The sequence below is a fragment of the Haliotis rufescens genome, unplaced genomic scaffold (assembly GCF_023055435.1).
Source record: "Haliotis rufescens isolate VD_foot unplaced genomic scaffold, xgHalRufe1.0.p SCAF_2, whole genome shotgun sequence".
Taxonomy (NCBI): Eukaryota; Metazoa; Mollusca; class Gastropoda; order Lepetellida; family Haliotidae; genus Haliotis; species Haliotis rufescens.
In genome coordinates, this window is record NW_025963890.1 from 10,834,484 (window position 1) to 10,856,096 (window position 21,613).

At 40.2% G+C, this 21,613-nt stretch overlaps 1 protein-coding gene across 2 annotated transcripts in view; it reads right to left on the reverse strand.

Moving 5' to 3' along the window:
• Positions 1-21,613, reverse strand: part of LOC124136135 — a 54,380-nt gene that overhangs the window by 3,563 nt on the left and 29,204 nt on the right. The window contains exon 1 of one of the 2 annotated variants that reach the window (XM_046501948.2): positions 699-846. The exons of the other annotated variant lie outside the window; for it this stretch is intronic. The gene's annotated coding sequence lies outside the window, so the exon portion shown is untranslated. Of the gene's footprint in view, positions 1-698; positions 847-21,613 lie in introns of those variants that run through there. 2 annotated transcript variants of the gene reach the window in all.

The following is a 21,613-nucleotide window of genomic DNA, read 5'->3' on the forward strand; positions in this document are numbered from 1 at the left end:
GTTCGTAGTGTTATGATTTGAGGAAATAAACATTTATTACACTGAGCAATTCATACACAAGCAACGTAAATATTATCCATTGTTATCAATACAATGTAGCAATCGTTAGACAACAATGCTAATTTGATGACGTCTGCATAAAATACATAGGTGACATGAACTTTGAAATATGAATCAGTCGCTTGTACCAGAAGGTTTGGAGGAACGTCTTACTAGTCGCACAGTATTCTAGACGTCAATAAAAACGACAAAGCCCTTTCGATAGCCAGAAGAAATATCTGCTAAAACCAGAGTCGAGTGTACGATTTCGACAATGTTCGTAAAAAAGAACGTAACGTCTTCATAAAACCATAAACGACATAGCTTCCGAATACAGAAATAACACTATTTCCCATCAAGAAATCACAATAGAAACGGTTACCTACCACTACCCTTCTTATCCCCATGGAGTAAGGAGTAACTCTGAAACCCCAACTCAAATGCATGGTACACTATCAACAATGAAGTCACGTCATTTGTTTTTCGTCATCACTGCATACATTCTGTCCTGACCGATATCTCTCCCCACAGACACACAATTAACTGAAATCATTAATTCGGCGTCCCCGACTCCCAAGAAAACATACACTGAAAATGTCACTCAGGACTTCCAATAAAACACACAGTGTTCCCACAAACAGGCCCACATACTTACATACCTCGTATCGTTACTCAGCCAATAGCATCGTCATCACACTCTACGACAACCAGAAACACACATTAAATCCTATGACCGACACATTAAACTGGTACTCTCACTAACACCACAGTCGTTTCACTCGGCCAGAGCAGTGACTAACTATCCGGGCACCTGTTATGAGTGAATGTTCCCGCTGCACTCACGGACGTCAAACCAAATATACCGGTTGTAGTTCAAACACGTTTCTGAATAGAATTACGTAGGTTTTCCCCCAGACGCGTCCATATCCCTCCTACCTTGCTTACGCATCCCTTGCACAATTCGGCATTACGTAATTGTCAACATGGTGCGAATCTGCGTTCCTTCTGTGGGACTCATAAATATGCAACATAGGTTCTGGAAACGTGTGGAAGCGAAAGAAGGCAGTTTGATAAGTCGACCTTTCAAGGGTAAGGGCAGCAAAGCGTGATGAGTATGTTTGATGTCTTGCATAATGAAAGGGGTGGATTTCTCTGCATCTCTAAACGATCAACTGGTTTTTTTGGTCGCAAAGAAAAATCGAAATCAAGGTCATGATCAAAGGAATGCTGGTCGGTAATGGTCTGTGAATACCCTTTGGAGTAGTAACAATGTACGAATTAACGAGTCAAGGCATTCTTTCCCCACATATATCGTTGAAATAAATTCGGACATAAGAGCATATCACCACCATCGCCATCATTATCATCCTTATTACTACAAAACTTTGAATACGTTTTATTTCAAAGTTAAGATACCTTGTTGGTCATTGGCACCAACAAGGTATCTTCCTGGTAAAAAGTATTGCCAAAGACATTTTGTCGTCGCCGTAACGTTATATTGTTTGATGCGTTGCTGGTTAATATACCACTGTTGGGCCCTTCTACATGTGGTTCAAACCCAACATGTATCAGCCTACCATTTCTTAATTAAAATGAATCACAGGACTTTGTATCAGGATAGGGATAATTCCCCGATACCTGATTCCATATATATAAACATTATAGAATGTAAGATCACAGCCTAAAAGAGCTGAGTATAATTATAATAATGAGTGTTTTTTATGACTACACTTCAGTTTATGTATTATACCTTAAACCAAGTAAAACTTGACCATATGTCATACTAGTGACAGTGAGTGGATAATACAAAACACGTGCAGTCAGGGCTATCTCTCAATATAAAGTCGCCATGCTGTGACCTCAGTACGTTGACATCCCCGGCTTGTGGGAGAAGGCAGCCCCACCCGGGTCTCGCATGTTGTGGAGGGATCTGACATCCCCTTCTCACACGACGTGTATTTTCCAGGTACAGGGGAGCTGCAACGCGTCACGGGACAAGGTGACCGACCGGTGCTATTTGTCTACAGCTCTATAGCCCCTGCATGGTATGTTGCAATTATTTGACAACTGTGATCATGGCGACAGAGACTTTCGCGACCTTTCTCACAGAGTTGAAACGTTGGTTTGAGTGGGAAAATGTTGTATGTATATTTTGAATGTCGAAATGGGTTTATGTGGTATGTAGGTTGATAAAATAATATCGATTTTCGGTAATCGTGCTGCCTTTGTTTCTCTTGGTGTCCGTGCCATTACGTTCATTAAATAAATAACCACATAACCTATTTCTTTGATTTGAAATGTGCTCTATCACGACGCTCAATAATATAACGTGTTTGTTAGCGAGTGGGTGATTTGGGCCCAAGATGTTTTTTAATTGTCAAAGGGGGTCAGAACTGTCGTGCGTCGTAATTACTGCCAACCTATATCATCTAGTATATTATACCTTTCTAGTATGATAAATAGTATGGCTGCTTGTAGTTAGTCCGAACTGACGCCGATTTATAGTGCTAGCCCACTGAGATACCATGCCGCAGTATAACATGGATACCCCAATCAGACACAGTATACTGCCTCCGAGCCGACCAGTCCTTGCTTTAGCCCCTCAATGCCGAGCGCCAGGCAGGGTAACAACATGTGTCATCTTTTAACGTCTTTTGGGATGACGTTGCCGGGAATCGAACCCCGAACCTTCTGCCCTCCGGGTGAACGCTTTACCATTAGGCCACGGAGGTGGTCTAGAATAAATGGACCTGGTGAAGTCACGTTCGAAACGAATGGGTCCAGTGTAGGTATCAGAATAGAATGGAGGTAGGATACACTGGACAGAGGGTCATAATTGGGATGAATACGGGATTCGAACCAATATTAAGTAAGTCGCCCGTTGGTACATGTATTAAACAACAGCTGAATGTAAAGTTAGGTTGTATTTGTATAATGGATGGGTGAGTGAGTGAGCAGCCACTAGCGTCACCTGGACAATGGTCCTTGTACTGTCGACATTGCAGACGGTGGTCGTGCGTTCCTACCAGATGTGTGAATACATGCATATGTCTCATCACTCTGTCAGCCATGTTAGTACAGACATTACGACACCCCTGAATCAGCTCTAACAAGGTCGAGTTGAAATCATATATAGTTACTGAAAACTACTTGAAACAATATTCTCTCCACGAATTTCAAACATATCTAGGAGTGTCAGCTTAATGTTGAAGGAAAGTCCAAAACGACGCAGGTCCCAACCAACGAGCATGGGTATGCCATGTGGTCTTGATAGAACCAGGGGCGAATTTGGGATTCGACCACACTACCATCGGATCCTATCAGGTAAGGTAAGCAACTCTGCACTCATGACCTGACCCTGAGAATGGAGCGTGCAGGACTCATGGTACACACACGAAAACTCGCCTCTTGTAATCATCTCCAGGTCACGCTACCCTCACGCATGTCGCGGAACAAAGACAAGCTTCCCGAGGACCAATGAACGCTTTTTTTTCTTGTTTTTGTCAAGTTCACTGAAAGTTAATTAAACGAACAACCGTGTCCCTGACTGACAGAGACAATCCTAGTCCAGACACATATTCAACCATCCTACATCAAAGGCAAACCCACGGTCTGGGAATAACATGTACACCTACTTGACTATACTCTCCCTGGCCATTGATAAGGACACGTGGCATTGATAAAGTAGCATGTGTCAACTGTACCGCAATCCTCAGTATAGGGTACAAGGACTCTAGCCTCTCAAGACTGACAATATACAGTGTTTTGAATGATATATAGTCCAACCAGTTCAATGTCGCTAGTGTCACGGCTACAGTTACCAAGTTGGGGACATGGTGTTATTCACCGTTGCCCCGATTTAGTGAGGTATCTCGCGACTTTACAAGTAACAGTAGGGAATTTGTGAAGGACTACACCTTATTAAGATATGCTTACACTTGTTTGGGCATATGTTTGCCCAATTCACTTGCGTTTTGAAATGCGATCCTTTATTATTTTTGCTTTCAAATACTGTCTTGGTTCAATCACGTTAACGAATCTCCAAATTCAAAATTTAATTCTAACTCATTACTGAACGCTCTGGCTGAAGTTGTGCAAAAAATAATAATTTCGGAAATTAATCATATTTGCATTTACAGAATGAAACCATAACGTTCTTGTTCTTCCCATACACGTTTTCCTATTCTGGAGAGACGGGAAGTCCTGTAACGTGTTTGATTGTTGGGATGGGAGATCGGAGATGGCTTGTTGAACTATCAGACATGGCGTGGGCAGCTGTAGGCATCAACTGTAATCCTACGTGTTAACCATGCTTCCCATTAAGCACAAATAGCACCGACAAAGACACCCCAAACAGCAGTTGGCTCGCAATACGTGCCTCCTCAACAAACACGATAGACCGCTTTGTCACCTGAGCCAGAATAAAAGTTGGATTTTATCCCAAATACATATTTCCATAGTCATTCAATGTCCATTTTCGTCACTATATGCCCAATTGTGTGAGACAACATACACATGTTTATCTTACATTATCATTCATACCATGAGTCAGTGAGTTTGTGTGGTTTTACGCCGCATTTTGCATTATTTCCGTTTTTAACGATGAGGACTCCAGTAATTGGTTTGATTTGATTGTGATCCAGTGATTTATATCATGAACATCGATCCATGCAATTGGGATACGATGACATGCATCAACCAAGTCAGCGAGCCTGACCAACCCGATCCCATTAGTCGCCTCTTAAGACAAGCATAGTCGCCTTTTACGGCAAGCATGGGTCGCTGAAGACCTATTCTAACCCGGATCTTCACGGGTGGAATTGGCTTGAATCCATGTGGAGAATAGAACTCAGCGTGACGAGACAACGCTTTAACCACAAGGCCACGACCCAAGACCCTTAAGACAACCAGAGTTTCCACCAAGTCATTTGTAAAATGTTATGCAACACCCTATCTATCGCTAATTACATGCAAAGAACCATCCTAGCGTCAGCACAAGCCAGGAGCTTTCTCCCCAAGCCAAGCCCTGTGTGACTGAAGGCCACTTCAACTTAACATTGCACTGTATTACAGCATCTACAGACGTAGATAAATAAGTGAGGTATTAAATCTCTCAACCGTGATCCGCTTAGGACTGAGACAAGGTAAACTGCTGGCTCGGGCATCAATTAGCTGCACCGTTTAATGTTGCCTTGTAGCGTACCCAGAAAAAGGGTTGTCAGATAGATCGACTGCAGGCAAACACCGTCCATTAGTACAGTCAATACATCGTTTGTGTGTGTAAATACTGCTTGGTTCAAATTGCTATTGGTAGATTACTCCACCCTGGAGAAGCTCACCAGTCATCAACTGTTTCAGTGAAGTTGTTTTATCGGATAGGTGTGTATGATCATCCTTGCAGTCACTGTCCATTAACTGTAGTAACTCAATAGTTCACAAAAACATATTTATCGTTATTTGACCATGAGGCGTTAACATGGAAAAGTAACCTTATTAGTTAACGATAATTAACCTGCCTTCTAAGAACCATTTACATCTTTGAGTGAAGTAAATAACATTATGGCTCAAAGGAAAAACAATTAAACAGAAGAAAACATGTCTACAAAATCTTGTACCATCCCTTTAAGTGTACGACCTTCAAGGTATGTTAAGTACATGACCTGATTAACTAAAACTCCCTCATCCAAGACCGACGTTCACTGGTCCAAAGCCAACACAACCATAACTGTCGCTTTCATTTCAGGATTTATAGTCCTGTCCTACCTCTTTACAGAAACATTAGGCCACGAATCAATGAATTTATATACTTTCTGTGTTTGTTGTGGAGAGAATAAAGAGAGAGGTAGTTTGTTTATTTCATTGTTTACCCATGATATGGTCACAGCTCAATGCACACAGTTTTACAAACAAATATGATCATTAAAATCAAATACAATCTGTGTCGGTTAAAACTGGATGTGATATTGTATGTCGAATTGCAAATATATGTTATTAAGATATGAAATATTATTTATTATAAGCCAGATACATTGTCTTATTTGAGACACACGTATGTAATAAATAATATCCATTCATCATCTTCTTTCTCACCGGTGGAGCATTTCTTGAAATATTTTGTTAATTTGCACCGTAAACATAAACAGCGTTGATCGCTATGGTTTGAACATGCAAAGATAGAGGAGAAACATCGTCAATTAATGCGGCGCATTTCTGCTGGGTTCAACCCAGTGTATCGGTAATTAGATCAACTGATAGATGAGACATATACATGTACGTTCATATATCTTCCTGCTGTATATTGTCACGACTACAGTCAAAGTTTGAGAAGGACCCCAGTTATTTTATTGCTCTTTTAATGACAAAATACAAGCGATTCCTTACAAGATCTGACACATTAAAGGATGTTTTATAATCAATTTAGAGAACTTAATGTTGCTTTTTTTAACAGCTTCAGCTATAAGGACATGTCAGAACCATTCTTGTTTCCCATCACTTTCTGTGTTAAGTTGTGGAACGACGGAAGTCTTATTGTTAGATAATAATCCTCCGGAAACAGCATGATTTATGTGTTTGTGACATGTGCCGTTCGATGGGGCAGGTAACGTTCACCTTTTCGCGACCACCTTGTGTCAGCCCTAGCTGATACAGATTCATAAACACATGCTTATGATATAGTCGGTAACGAACAATGCATTCTGTTTCCGCAGAGATTTCTTATGATTGTGGAAAGAGCATTGTAGATTAAATTTATAACGCCAGTTTGAACCACTAGCCCCCTTCTTAAAATAAACTGGTGGCCGTCAGTAGCCTTTTGACCTCTACCTTAACCCATGCTAAAGTCAGTGGTTTGTCTGGTCAAAACTGAATTATTAGTTTTACAAACTGCCACAACAATGATGTAATAGTGGTGACTGTGGCAAAAGACAACATTCACTCACGGCGTACACTTGGTGGTATAACTTTAAATACACATCAAGCCCCTCCACGGGGCAACGCAATGGTTTCATGTTCTGCAGTCACGCTGGTGTAGTTTAACCCTCAATACAAGAGCGTGTGAACCACAATGTATACCGTCAGGGGTAACGCGCGACTGACTCTCGCGACCTTGTACCCGGCTGGCGCCTACCTTTATAAACCATAGAGCGTTAGAAAGAGTCTCTGTATGAGGAAACACTACACAGTAAGGATAGATTTTAAAGAAGATGCTTTGTTCATTGCAAACACATCTCTCTGACGGTATGACCCGTGTTAGCTGTGCACATGAGGTTACGATCTGTGATTTTACAAATGAATGGTTAAGGAATAACGTACAAAGAAGTATTCGGAGATCTAGATCAACCTATTCAAAACAACGGTTTTAGTTTGAAGATTGTCATCAATACAACGACTCCTAGAGCAAAAGCTCAAATTTGATTTACTTTCCCAAGCAAGTGAATCAGTCCGTCTGTGATAAAATATTGTGCAAGAGAGTATTGTGTCAGAATTAAGTTCCTCTTTCGAAACATCGCGTGCATGACTTCAACAATACATAGATTCTGGTTTGATCATGACACTGGCAATTGTACACATTGCTTTCTCTGTCTCATCATTAAGTGGACCCGTGAAGATCCGGGTTAGAATTGGTCGTCAGCAACCCATGCTTGTCGTGGCGAGGATCGGGTGGCCAGGCTCGCTGACATGGTTGATGCATATCATCGTATTCCAATTGTGTAGATCGATGCTCGTGATGCCAGTCACTGGATTGTCAGGCCCAGACTCTATTATTTACAGACCACCGGCATATAGCTGGAATATTGCTGAGTGTGGCGTTAAACAACAAACAAACAAACACACAAACTTAATTTAGTCAACTGATACCTCTATACAAACACAAGCCCAGTTTTTCGTTGCGACACCTATCCAGAATGTCTGCTTCTCAAAAGTCCCCACTTTAAACTTTTGTTTGGAGATTTGGGAGTCAGGATAATCAAAACAATGATACCAAACAATGAAAACCAAAGCAAATGTCTACATACATCACAACAAAGCCGACATGCTGACTCCGACTGTGTCGTTACTGTTGCAGCTGCCGCTTCCTGTTTAGCCCCTGTAATCTATCACCTCGCGTGGGCTTGATGTTTATTTCCAATGTCGGTGTCAAGGTGGAAGGCATTATACGCCAGCTGACTGCGCCAACAAGGACACATTTCTCATAGAGGGAAGTCACATATTACACGATTATCACGGTATTTCGAAATTGGCAACAAACCTTTAAAATCGGAAACCAATTGAAAGTTTATTTGCGATCGCTGCCAATGTTTCAATGCCCACATCAAAGATGTCATGCCGATGGTTCCTGGTCACAAAACCATCTTCATCATCGACGTCTTACGTTTTAATAAAACAATTCTAATCACAAATACTTCTCATAAAAATTATTTCAAAAGTCATATACCATTGGCGGAAATGAGTTAAAGCGTGTGATGTCATATCTGTTGATTTAGTTGGAGCAAACTCCGTGCTTTTAAAAGACAAGCGGCGGTATTGGTTTCAAGGAATGACAAACAAATTTGAACACCCAATTTTATAAGGCACAGACAGCATTTGCAAATTATTCGTGGCGGGATTCCTTGCCAACGATGTTCACACATCGAGATTTGTTGACCTGTGTGATTGTCTTCACAAACAGGCTATTTCTTAAACACACATGCTCGAAAAGATTACGAAAATATAGCAAGGTTGTCCTAAACCTGCTTGGAGAATCACGTCCTTGACTTCATATCAAAGAAGTCGAAGTACGTTTTTGATTGACATAGCTCAAGGAACTTTCTTCATATATATGCATACCCTCTGCCATAATGGTCGCTGAAACCGGAAGTGGACACAAGGTCATCAAAGAAAAACAAGGTCAACGTCTTCCACTACACCAAATGGTTTTGCTTGAAGCTTAAGTCGGACAAAAGGTGTCTATCTGTGCATAATTCGCTCAAATACCCCTTAACTAGCTTGTCCACAGCTGAACCGCCAATCGTCACGTCTAATCATGACGAGCGCAAATAGTCCCACCCTCTCGGTAATGTTAGCTCAGAGTGAACTCTGCTTGGGATACAAACTAACCACGCCAGGCTCTTTTGTTTGTCTCGAGCATCAGTTGAATCGGAAGACCAACACCTTCTTCTCAATGTATTGGAGAAAATAACACTTGGACAGGCTTCTGTGAATGGAGATGACCTACTTGACAGTCGGGGTCACCACATTACCCCTAAGGAGATTATGTTTACCTCTTAGTGGATCCCTCACAGTCGTTTGATTTGCTTGTTAAGATTGCGCTAGGCTTTCATGGTACAACAAAAGAATTAATTGAAAAAAATACACGATTCGTGAGTGAGTGGTTGGGTTTACATCGTAAACGGTTCTGCTTCGGCTACATCAACATATCCCGTAGTCCGAGATCGAACCTGGACTAAACACACCATTAACGCTAGAGTTAGCATCATCCATACTGTCGGGGTGCGATGACACACTAGGTGAACGAATCCACGTCTTGGAATTGATAAAATGATCACTGATCAAATTATGCTACGAACTCCACAGATATTGTGACCACCCGATCTTTACTACGATGTCGTCAGATATGAAAACTATTCAACCAAGTAATTCGACTTCTAAATTGGTCTATCCTTCACCATGAGACAAACCGTCATCACCTACAAAATGTAAGTATGACGAACGTTGAAAGACATCAGTTAAACACCGTGTCACGTTATGACAAAGGCATTATTGCAAACACTGAAAAATTATACCCACACCTTTGAAACACGTGGACTTCAATCAAATCTTAAAATAGTCTCACCGAATAAATCATGAATACAGAGATTAACAATTCCCACACCATATATAAAACAGTCACACAGTCAACCAATAATTAAGTGCTGTGAACTATCTGCGACTCGCCCTCTTGGGGTAGGTAGGTACTTATTATGTCTATATTGAATTCGGTCACGGTGTCTTATTGGTATTGAACGATCATAGCCAGGTGACTATTGTGGTCAATAACCAGGCGACCCCACACTGAGATACCAGGCCAATCTACCTGGATATATGATGCGGAAATGACTGTAATTGTTATTGATTGTCAGTCCCGATGACTTGACAAGAAAGTTATTGAAGAATATTGGTAGGGAATGCTATATAGTATTAAGGCCATAACAAACTGATATTTGTTCTTCAGAATCGTATCCACATATACTTTTCGGGGCGGTGGGGAAGACTAGCGGTTAAAGCGTTCGCTCGTCACGCCGAAGGCCCGGGTTCGATTTCGCACATAGGTACAATGCCTGAAGCCCATTTCTGGTGTTTCCCCATGTGATATTGATAAAAGCGGCATAAACCATACTCACTCACTTTTCTAAGATTGTTTTGGGGGCAATTTTACTATTAAGCTCAAATGACTACATCAAGTTACAAACTTACTTCCGAAAAAATGCATACAAAAATGCATAGGAAAAACATAAATCTGTAAATCCTTATTTATCTCATTAGAGATTTCAGTCAGACTGAAAATGGTAATGAAATAAAAGATTTGAAACATAATCGGGGCGAACCGGGATTCGAACCAACCATCATAGGTTTCTGACGACAACCCAGCTGTCGACAGTGTGAACATCGACCCGTAATGTCGGAGTACGATGATACACCAACGCAACTGGGAGGCAACATCCCTAATTAATTTCCTTTGACATTCAAGCACGGTGACTGAGAACGCATTCTTCTCAACAATCGCCACCGGTTTTGAGTTAAGAACACCTTACCTTCCAATGTACGCGCCAGTCAGTGGGACATCACATTCACTGCTGGCTACTACAAACAGACCCAACTGCCCACTCATGTTTATCGACCTGCCTTGCTGCATTAGTACTGACAGATAACATGGAGACGTCACACACAGGCACACAATGTCAAGCAGTCACACCGCCCTTTCACAAATAAGAACATTAATATTAACATACGTTCATACCTACAGGCAAGCTAAGTGTCATTGACTTTGAGGAGTGCTGTATGTGCTACTTTCAGGCTTAATTGGACAGGTTAGTAGCATCGCAGTAAAACGATCAAACTTTTATAACTGAATCATGCTTATGGAAAAATGTGAACTTGATATAGTTGAAATATCGTCGTTGATATATACACTCTTTTCACCTCCCTTAGCCAGTCTTTGACAGTTTACCAAACGCAGGTGGTACTTGAACCGTAGGAGCCAAGTATACGTTCTAGTATTAACAGCAGGTGGTAATATACGCTAACGTTCTGTGCGATTTGTTTGCAGGGTTTTTGTTTTCGTCATAAATTTCCAAAGGTTGATGTCTTGAGAGGATGAGAGTTGTTTTACGCGGCTTTTAGCACTATTTCCGATCCGTGAAGATCCGGGGAAGAATAGGTCTTCAGCAATCCATGCTTGCCGCAAAGGGCGACGATGCTTGTCGTAGGAGGCGACTAACGGGATCGGGTGGTCATGCCCGCTTACTTTGTTGATGCATGTCGTCGTATGCCAGCTGCATGGATCGATGTTCATGATGTCAATCACTAGAGTGTCTGGTCAAGACTCGATTATTTACAGACCGCCGTCATATAGCTGGAATATTGCTCAGTGCGGTGTTAAACAACAAACAAACAAACAAACAAACAAACAAGCAATATTCCAGCCAAGGCGGGGGACACAATGAATGGACATCTCAAATTGTGCATTTTAGAAATAGACCTCTGATCTGCGGCCGGATGAGGGAATGCTCCCACGACCAGATTATCCCGCCGACCCTGTCTACCCTAGAGTGTATACTCCGTGGGTTTCCTTTCAGAGTTACATGTACTTTTGGAAAATATAAGAAACTCATCCAAAACTTCTACAGGAGATGATGCTTGGGTGGAATCGAGCGATGTTTCCTTGGTGATATCGCTGCATTGAAACTACATCATACTGCCTTGCAGACCATCGGTTGCTCTGAGTTCACAATCAAATGACAACTCTGGTTAGCTGTACTATATACAGTCAAGACAAGGTTGCAACTGCCTAAAAAAGTTAGAAAAAATTGAAGAATGATTTAGACCGCAAGCTTCGTAGTTTTTAACTTCTATCGACTTATGTTCATATATTTGATGTTACAAGACACAAGAGTGAGATTCTTTATCAACATGTGATAGATACAGATGCGTCCCAAGACAAAAAAACAACAACTCATGTTATTTATTCACAAAGTCAATCTTAGGTTCTGGCAAGGTATTCGTCCAGATCTTGAACTTCAAAAGGGTAAGCCTCTCTGGGCAGCATGTGATGTCTGAAGTGGCCACATGGCCTGTCCACAGTAATGGTGCTAATTCACCCACAAACATCCCCTAATCCAACCTTGCTATTCAGTCTACGCTGGACACGACCGTTCTACAGTAATGTGGTTAAGACTGGACAAATACGGCTTAACTGGACATTTGGACAGTGGGGTCTTGAGAATATTCTGGACTCTGGAGCTTGTCTAAATGTCACACGGGTGTCCGAAGACCCCTTGGTTGTTGTTCACACCAGAATAAACGCGAGAAAACAGTTTCAGCGTTGACCGACGATTTGGACGTTGGGTGAGGAGACTCTTACAGTTTGAAGTAAACACAATCATTGGATTCCATGGTAACACGGTTCGGGTGATTGGGCGTACAAAAAAGGCCTGGGTTCTAATACGTGTTTTGTAGAATCTATCCATGTGGTTTTACGATAAGCATTCTCCATTTTGCATGTTAACACCTTGCTGCAATGTAATGTTTGTTGAGGACATTGTTTCTTCAGTCTGAGCATAATGATTTTTTCAAGCATTCACAGGGACAATTTGAACAATTTCTTTTTCGATAAAATCCCAATCCCAATCCCCAACCCCAATCACACCCATCTCCCAATGGTCGCTTCCACATTAACGACGTTCTTAATCGTTACATGCGACAACGGTATGTTCCGAGTGAAATGAAAGAAGGGCAAACACAATCGTTGTTGTTCCAGATATACTGTTACCGACAACAGGTAATGAAAGCTGCTCAATACACTACAGTTAGAATAGTGAGTGAGTACGGTTTTACGCCGCTTTTAACAACATTCCTGAAATATCACGGGGGACACCAGATATTGGCTTCACACATTTGCCCATATCTTGAATCTAACCCGAGTCTTCGGCGAGACGAGCGAACGCTTTAACCACTAGGCTACCCCACCGCCCCTACAGTTAGAATAAGACATTTAGGTTCAATGAGAATCGAAAACGGTCCGCTGGAATTAAAATAGTAGATAGCTTCTTAACATGTTAGTTTGGTTGTTGTTTAACGCCGCACTCAGCAATATTCCAGCTATATGACGGCGGTCTGTAAATAATCCAGTCTGGACCAGACAATTTTAGTGATTGATATCATGAGCATCGATCCATGCACATGGGATACAATGACATGCATCAACCAAGTAAGCGAGCTTGACCACCTGATCCCGTTTTTCGCCTCTTATGACAATTATAGTCGCGTGGGTTCTGAAGACATATTCTAACCCGGATCTTCACGTACCGCTTCTTAGCATGAAAACTACTGTAGCGAATACAGTGATATAGCATAGAGTGAGCACAATGTAAAATAAAAATTATTCCTGACAAAGATAATCTACGAAACGTACTGGATTCCCTCGAACTGAACTGAGATGGAAAGATATTTTAAAGAGAACTACGGTTTTGTTGAACAGAGTAAGAACGAGACATTCCTATGGGAATAATGACAAATACGGTTCTCTGCAACTGAATTTATTTGTTACACGTGTCACCAGTTTAGCGGGGTGACCGCCATCGGACTTTGAGCATGATAACTCGATGCGAGCAGAATCATCTGTGACGTGACAACCATGTGACGTCACATCAAACATTATGAATATGAACTACGAAAAACAAATAAAATCCCCTAAACCAGAGTTAAAACAAGATAAATAAAAATATTCTCAAAGAAAATATCATAAACGAAGACGACCAGCACGAAAAGTGTAAGAACTGGACACATTCCTCGCCAAGTACAGAGCAAGAAAAAATATAATATATAATGTTCACAATATCAATCAAAATATCAAAACGATCCACCAGCGTCCGATATCAGCCCTACAAGTCGTTATCCGCGATGTTGGTGCAACGAATATACGAATATGAACACTTCTTGGATGTTTGAAACCGTTTAAAATTATCCAAAACAAAAAAACTTACGTGGGTGTTGTTTTTTCCCCGTCGATTTAAGCAAAGCGCTCCCCTTTGCCCCCATCCTTGTGAAAACAACCGCCAAGTCTCCCACAGGAACACGCTAAATGACCCCTGGTATTTACCGTATACTACCCACCTGGTCAGTGATGATATGTCGGATATGTATGTAATTACCAAACTAACAACGCCTGGACGTGAACTTGCCGCCAGGTGAACGCTGATTACGTCACACCTATAGGTAGAGGTTAGGCGAAAGGGTCGGAATGTGTCTCTCATCAGCTCATTAATTTGAAACGTGACAGAGCACGGAGAGGGTTGTGATAATGCCTTTACGAACGAATGAGTAACTGTCGATATTGATGGTAATAGCCTCTATTCTTCTGGCCTATTTTGCAGTCATATTCTATTCTGCATCAAGAGGTTGCGGGACTCAAATATTCCACTAACACTTAATATTCATGCCACCACAGATGCTGAGACATCCTATACGTCAATCAAGGCAATCCTGTATCATTTACCCACTCAACAGATTATATGTTCCTATACATGTGCAGGGAAGCCCTTATAATCCTGACCGCACCGCCCCCAAGGGAAAACACTGGATTAGCATATTACTGGATTAACGAATACCCGGTGGGGACTAATGTACATTCATGTTTCCCAGCAGTTACCGCCAGCGGGCGGATTCCAGGACTAGTCCAGACTAAAGAGGTTTCACTTTTTGCAGGGCACAGAGTGATGACGCGATGACGTGATGACGTGATGAGCTATCAGTAATCAGCATAGTAAAAGGTTCCTGGCCATAGAGTCACTACCACAAAAAATAACGCATTTCGATTTCGACCAAGAAATAATCAATATGTTCTGGCCTAATAAAAATTCAGTTTGAAATATTTTGTTCATGTTGATGAATGCATGCCATTTGGTTTGCTTTTCGTCACCAAGAAGCTGTTTGTGAGTGAGTGAATTATGGTTTATGACGCTTTTAGAAATATGCAAGGAATATCACGAGGGAACCAATAATCGGTACATTGTACCAATGTCATGACCAAACCCGAGCCAACGCTCCAACCACTACGTTACCGCTTAAAACGGTACGGTACAAGTCCAACGCCATTCCACATACATTTAGCGAAAACGTTGATTCCACAACTGAGGACTTTCAGAGATCTTACAAAAAACCTACACAGATTTACACATACGTTCCACTTCCTTGTGTATCAAAAGAGACAGTTTTGAAAAAAAAATGGCGTGGAGCTGTGACTGTTTAGGTTTCTTCAAACCCTGGTCCTGTAAGCAAGCAGATCGTGTTCACTGAAGTAATCGCTTAAACCTAAATACAACTCAAGTAGCGCGGCTGCTTCTATATCTGGACACTGGCTAATTCAAGGTCAGATGTGTGGCCTGCCAGAGTGCATTTACTGACGCACCAAAATTACCCTCTTGTTTGAGTGTCCAAAGTGAAATTATTTTAGAAATGTAACAAACAATGAGAAAGTGAGTGAGTGAGTGAGTGAGTAAGGTTTACGCTGCTCTCGCCAATACTGCAGTGGTCCTAAACGTTGGGAGTTCATCAACAATTGTCCCGGTTAGTCCTTCTCCCAGAGTACGTTTCATGACGCACCAACATCGTCCATATAGTTTTAAAGGTCACAATGAAATTATTTGAGAAATATGAAAAAGTCAAAAAGTTAGCAAGCAGTTCTGCTAAAGAAACGAATCAGGTCCAAATAAATGCTTTAACCATCGACCTTGGTTCAATTGTATCATATATGTCAATCGGCAACATTAATATCAACACCTATCCAGCCAAGTGTCCCAGTCGAGAAGGAACACGTTGCTTCACCTTCTAGAAATGTTGACTGTATGACGTGATTCATTGCTCACTGGGGCGGTCGGGTAGTCTGGTGATTAAAGCGTTCGCTCGTCACGCCGTGATATTGCTGGAATATTGCTAAAAGCGGCGTAAAACTCACTCACTCACTCACTCATTGCTCACTTGTAAATTAACATATGCAATTCTCCACCACCTAATGACATCAAGGTATCTCAAAAACAAGCTTTGCTGTGTGGGCCATCTATGTATGTTCTCACTGTATTGAACGTTCTCTCTCCCTTAATCCTCATGGTCGTACAATAGAAAAGTAAGAAGCGGAAAACGCGAACAAGCATTATCTGTTGTAACTATGCTCTAAATAACATATATGTACATTTACATCTACTGTTATCAGAGGAATCTGTAAATAAAGGCGACAAAACCATTTCTATATTCATAACAAATATCTGCTAAAAGCAGCGTCCGTTGTACGATTCCGACTATATCGTGAGCATGTGCATATGAATCACTATCAAATAATGATGATACCAGGTATTTGTGACAAGGTGAACGGTGCTTTATTAACCCTAACATACAAAAACTACTGTTTTTTTCGTACGAACTAGCCTGGCCACGCTCTGATGCGATGCCTGTTGGGTGTTATCATCAAGATCATGTACAAATGGAATAAAGATAGCCGGTTTTCACTAGAAGTGTGTGCTTGATCAATCTATTCGTCAAATGTTGGCTAGTTTGGGTACACCTCTTCTGTAAATGTTTCCCATTGACGGTATACCTGACAACACCTGTGTGTATAGACACGGATCGACCAATCGCTCATACATCATTACCCACAGCAATACTGAGTGAGCGCTCCTGGTGACAATGTAGACGTAAATTCGATGAACTAACGTGATTGATTATGATCATTATGGTAAATCGATCTCTAATCAATCTAAGATCTGAAGCATAATGTCACGCAATATGGTTAATATTTAACACCATATGATCGAATATTAATTTCTAATAATGCAACACACACATACTTTTTTCCACTCATTATTCGAGAGGAACTGTGGTACTGAACATATTTATAATATAGAACGCTTGTGTCGCATCTTTAGCAGTTTTGAAAAACAAAAATGTAGCTATTTAGGATAAAACTAGAATGAGCAATAAAAACTTATTCACCATTCGATTTATTTTTTAAACAAATTAAAATCAATGTCATTGTATGACTTTCTCAATATGCGTGCAATCAAGTGATCACAAACGATTGAAACGAGTATGAGTTTGAGTAATGGCCATATTTTACATACTTGCCATTATGTGGAAAACATTCACATTAGTCAAAGTAGCTTTTAGGTTTTTAACTTCTGTAAAATAATGCCTCAGATTACCAGTCAGATTGTTCGATACAATACGCCCGTTTTCACAATGAGTGTAGTCACTTACTATAAATATTTAGGTCTTATGTTCTCCTCTCGATTGCCATGGTCTATGGCATGTAAGCAATCAGCTGTTCAGGCGTCGAAAGCCATTATGCCTCTTTAAGCTCTGATTAAAACCTCAAACAAGGCAATCCTTGGTGAAACAGGCCGTAGTAATATTTTTGTAGCCAGCCAATTAAGGATAATTGGATCAAATCACTTAGAATGATACCTGATAGATAGATACCCATATCAGTGTTACAAAATGTACTTGATGATAATGGTAAAAATCAGTTGGGTTTCAGATGTGAGAAATCTATTATTTGTTAGTGGTTTTTCATATGTATGGCTTTCCCAAGATGTGGGAGATCCGCAGTTATTTTTATATTCATTTAAGCAAAGACTAAAGGATATATTTTGTCAACAGTGGCACCAAAGTATTTCTGAATCACTTTATCTTAGCAATTACAGCAAAGTATTATCATTGTTACAAACTGAAAGATATTTAACTTGTTTAAATGATAAAAGTTTAATCAGAGCTTATTGTATAATTTTAATGTAAATGTATGTCGCAGGTCCAAAGACGGTGATATTGTGAATTCTATTTGTACAAACTGTTCATCCGGAGAAGTAGGGGATGAATACCATGTCTTACTTATATGCGAAACGTATTCCCATTTAAGGGATAAATTTCTCCCCATGGTGCAAGGTATTTTAAAAAGACCGCCAGTTAATGATAAATCTGCTACACTCTGAAAATCCTGATATGATCCATGCTGTTTCTGTATTCTTGAAACATGTCTTCATAATGAGGAATGTGTAACTGCATTTAAAATATAATCATGTACATCACGTGACAAATGTTAATATCCAATCTGCATTGTACTATGGGCCTTGATGCCTAAATTACTAAATAAACTGTCTGTTTTCACAATGACGACATACCATTAAGTTCTCTCAATTTACCACAGGCATTGTTAATACTTGTCTGGTAAAGAATATTTAGCATGCTCAAATGTCTTTCGATATTACCACTCAACAATTTTTTCATAAACATTTCGAATTTTACGATGCATTGTAAACAGACTTAGTTTAACGCTTTTATTAACATGTATAGGAGTATGTTTAAACATGCTTTAACTCGAAACGTTTTATGGTGAATAAATACCATGACATATCTGTTCTACACCGTCATTCACAGGGAATAATAGAGACGTTGTAATCTTACAACTGTATTACAACATCTATCTAAAAGTATGGCAAAACCTGGAGACGAGTCACTCGATACAGAAGACCCGTGAAGATCCGGGGTAGAATAAGCCTTCAGCAACCAATGCTAGCCGGAAAAGGCGACTATGCTTGCTGGTAAAGGCGACTATGCTTGCCGGTAAAGGCGACTATGCTAGCCGGAATAGGCGACTATGCTTGTGGTAAGACGCGACTAACGGGATCGGGTGGTCAGTCCAGCTAACTTGGTTGATACATGCCACCGTATCCCAGATGCTCATGATATCAGATTGTCCGGTGCAGACACGATTATTTACAGACCGCTGTCATATAGCTGGAATATTCCTGTGTTCGGCGTTAAAGAACAAACAAGCACACATTACAGGGGTGGGATGAAAAGGGAATACCTTTTAGAGTGTACCGAAATGAGAAAAAGAACTCTTATTGCCTATTCTATACACAGCCGACCATCCAAACCTCATTTTGCTTAATAAAACAATACTTATATTCTTTGCTTGTTATAATCACCTTACAATGAAATGTCCACTCATAACCACAACTAAGTTATTTATCTCAATGAGACCCCCACAAGTCATATTTCTGGTGGCTTTGATTCTCCCCGACTTAGATAACAAACGACCGCTCTCTCACACGACATATTATTTCTCTCCAGAAACATATGGTGTCAAAAGATATATGATTAATCATGAAGACTTTCATCTGTCTGTAGAAAGTACTCTCATATAAAGACAGCTAACATGTCTATACGTCACGTGGACATGAAAATGGTGCTATATCCCAAATATGCTACGTAACCAAGGAGAGGGTGGTTGTCACCGCGGTCACCAACATGTCATCGTCTCAATCAGCGAGTGACATGTTTACTGCTCCGATGCGTTGTCAGGGTGTCTATATCACAGAGTAGAACCAACAGCGACAGTGACTGACAGGTGCGTGTCTATTACAAGATGTCAACAAGAAGAAAGCGAGATCAATACATAAGTCATGTCTACATGTATATATTACGATATTTTGGAACAGTGTTGTTATGTAAAACGATCGTACTGCTGTCATTGTAGTTCATACGTTAATATTTAATGTGGTTTGTTGTAATAAAAAGATAGTTTATTTATAGTGAATAGGCGCATAATAATTGTTGTAATGTTGTTATATTGTACATTTAAATACTACTCAAAAGAAGTTAAGAACATTCGATATTTTTCATATAACTATAGTTTATCTGTCATGGCATTTTCAGATTAACTATAGGCATATAAAAGAATCGGGTATTCATTAACTTCTCTGAGTAGTACACAAGACAATCTTACCGTAGTTATTGCACAGGAAGTATTTTATATGCTTTCTCGTAGAGAACGTAATACACTTATTGTTTAGGTTCTATCGTAATTTAATATATTAAGGAATGATTTTGAAACCCTATTTTGTGATATTTGTGAAAGGTAACACAACTTTAAGTTAACACAAAACACACATCTTATAAATAGATCTTGGGAATTCACCTTGGTGAGGAGTGAATATCAGTAATAATATAGCCCTATCATAGCAGCATGTGAACAATTGAGGCTGGATCCGGAAAAAAACAGTGACTGACAGCATGAACACCGATCCCGCCCGTCGGGGTACGAGGACATGCATTTCAACAACACAATCCTCGTTTGTCGGCAGTTACATCAAGCATGGGCACTAGGACCTATTCTGCCTTGATAAAATATTGTATACAAAATGGAAAACTCGCCTTGCCTGACAATTGCATAAGGATCTATACCGATTCGTCGTCTTTACAGCAAAATAAAGAAGTTGTTATACCTAAATTGTGTCTACTTTGTCATCCGTCAACTTCTAAGTAACGCCTTTCAAACAATTCAAACAATTAATCGGTCCTCTATAAAAACAATCTCTTTTGAATCACTGGAAACAGTTCTGTACAACATGAATGTGAACGTAGAATGATATGATAGTGCATGACATGAAGTTTATCTAAAATAACTTTGTTTATCAACAATAGGTAAAATATCATCAAGTGGATGCTTACACTTATGCGAAAAGAGAAAAATATAATTGTAAATTTTAATCTGTATCATTTTACCAAATAAGATATAGATATAACCCACTCTCACCTTTAGAAAGACGAAATGATAACTGGAGAGACAAAGAGCTCTGTCCCAAGTTACGACACCTATGTCAGACTGTGGTACCTGGTTGTATATTTGACATGGGGCTGCGTCAGGAGATGTCTATTTCGTTCAGTTGGAATTTCCCGAGGAATTTCTGTTCCAGAATTTAAATTTCTTTACATCACCTAACTAATATTTTTCTTCACATTGTGGTTCTGTGCGTTGACGTTTGTATTTGTCCCCCGCGAATTGCAATATTTTTTTACATTCTGAATCTCCCTCTTGAAAACCAAATATAGAAAAACGAACACAAATACTAAAATACTTTGCAGCAGGTTCGGGTTTAAAGGTAGCATTACGGTACGTTTTTTTTATTCAATATTGAACCAAGAAGCAACATAAAAAGCGAAATTTAAATCCAAAACATCTATGACATTCATTCAATATTTATCAAGCTTATATGATGAAATACGACCGAGAAGAAAACACGAATCTCCACACACAGTCCATTGTCCTTAAAGTCAATAGGCCAAGGGTCACCCGGAGCAAACACACGTTCTGGCGCGTGTCTGAATGTCAAAGTCATCTTCGTGATCCCTACGCATGCCAGCGACCTATGACTCATTGATGGCTATAAAATGATTCCACTGTGTAGAGAACAATTCAAATATACACGTTGTATAATGATATTTGTAGTTGGACAAAGGTCCAGGGGGTCGGGAGCACAAACTG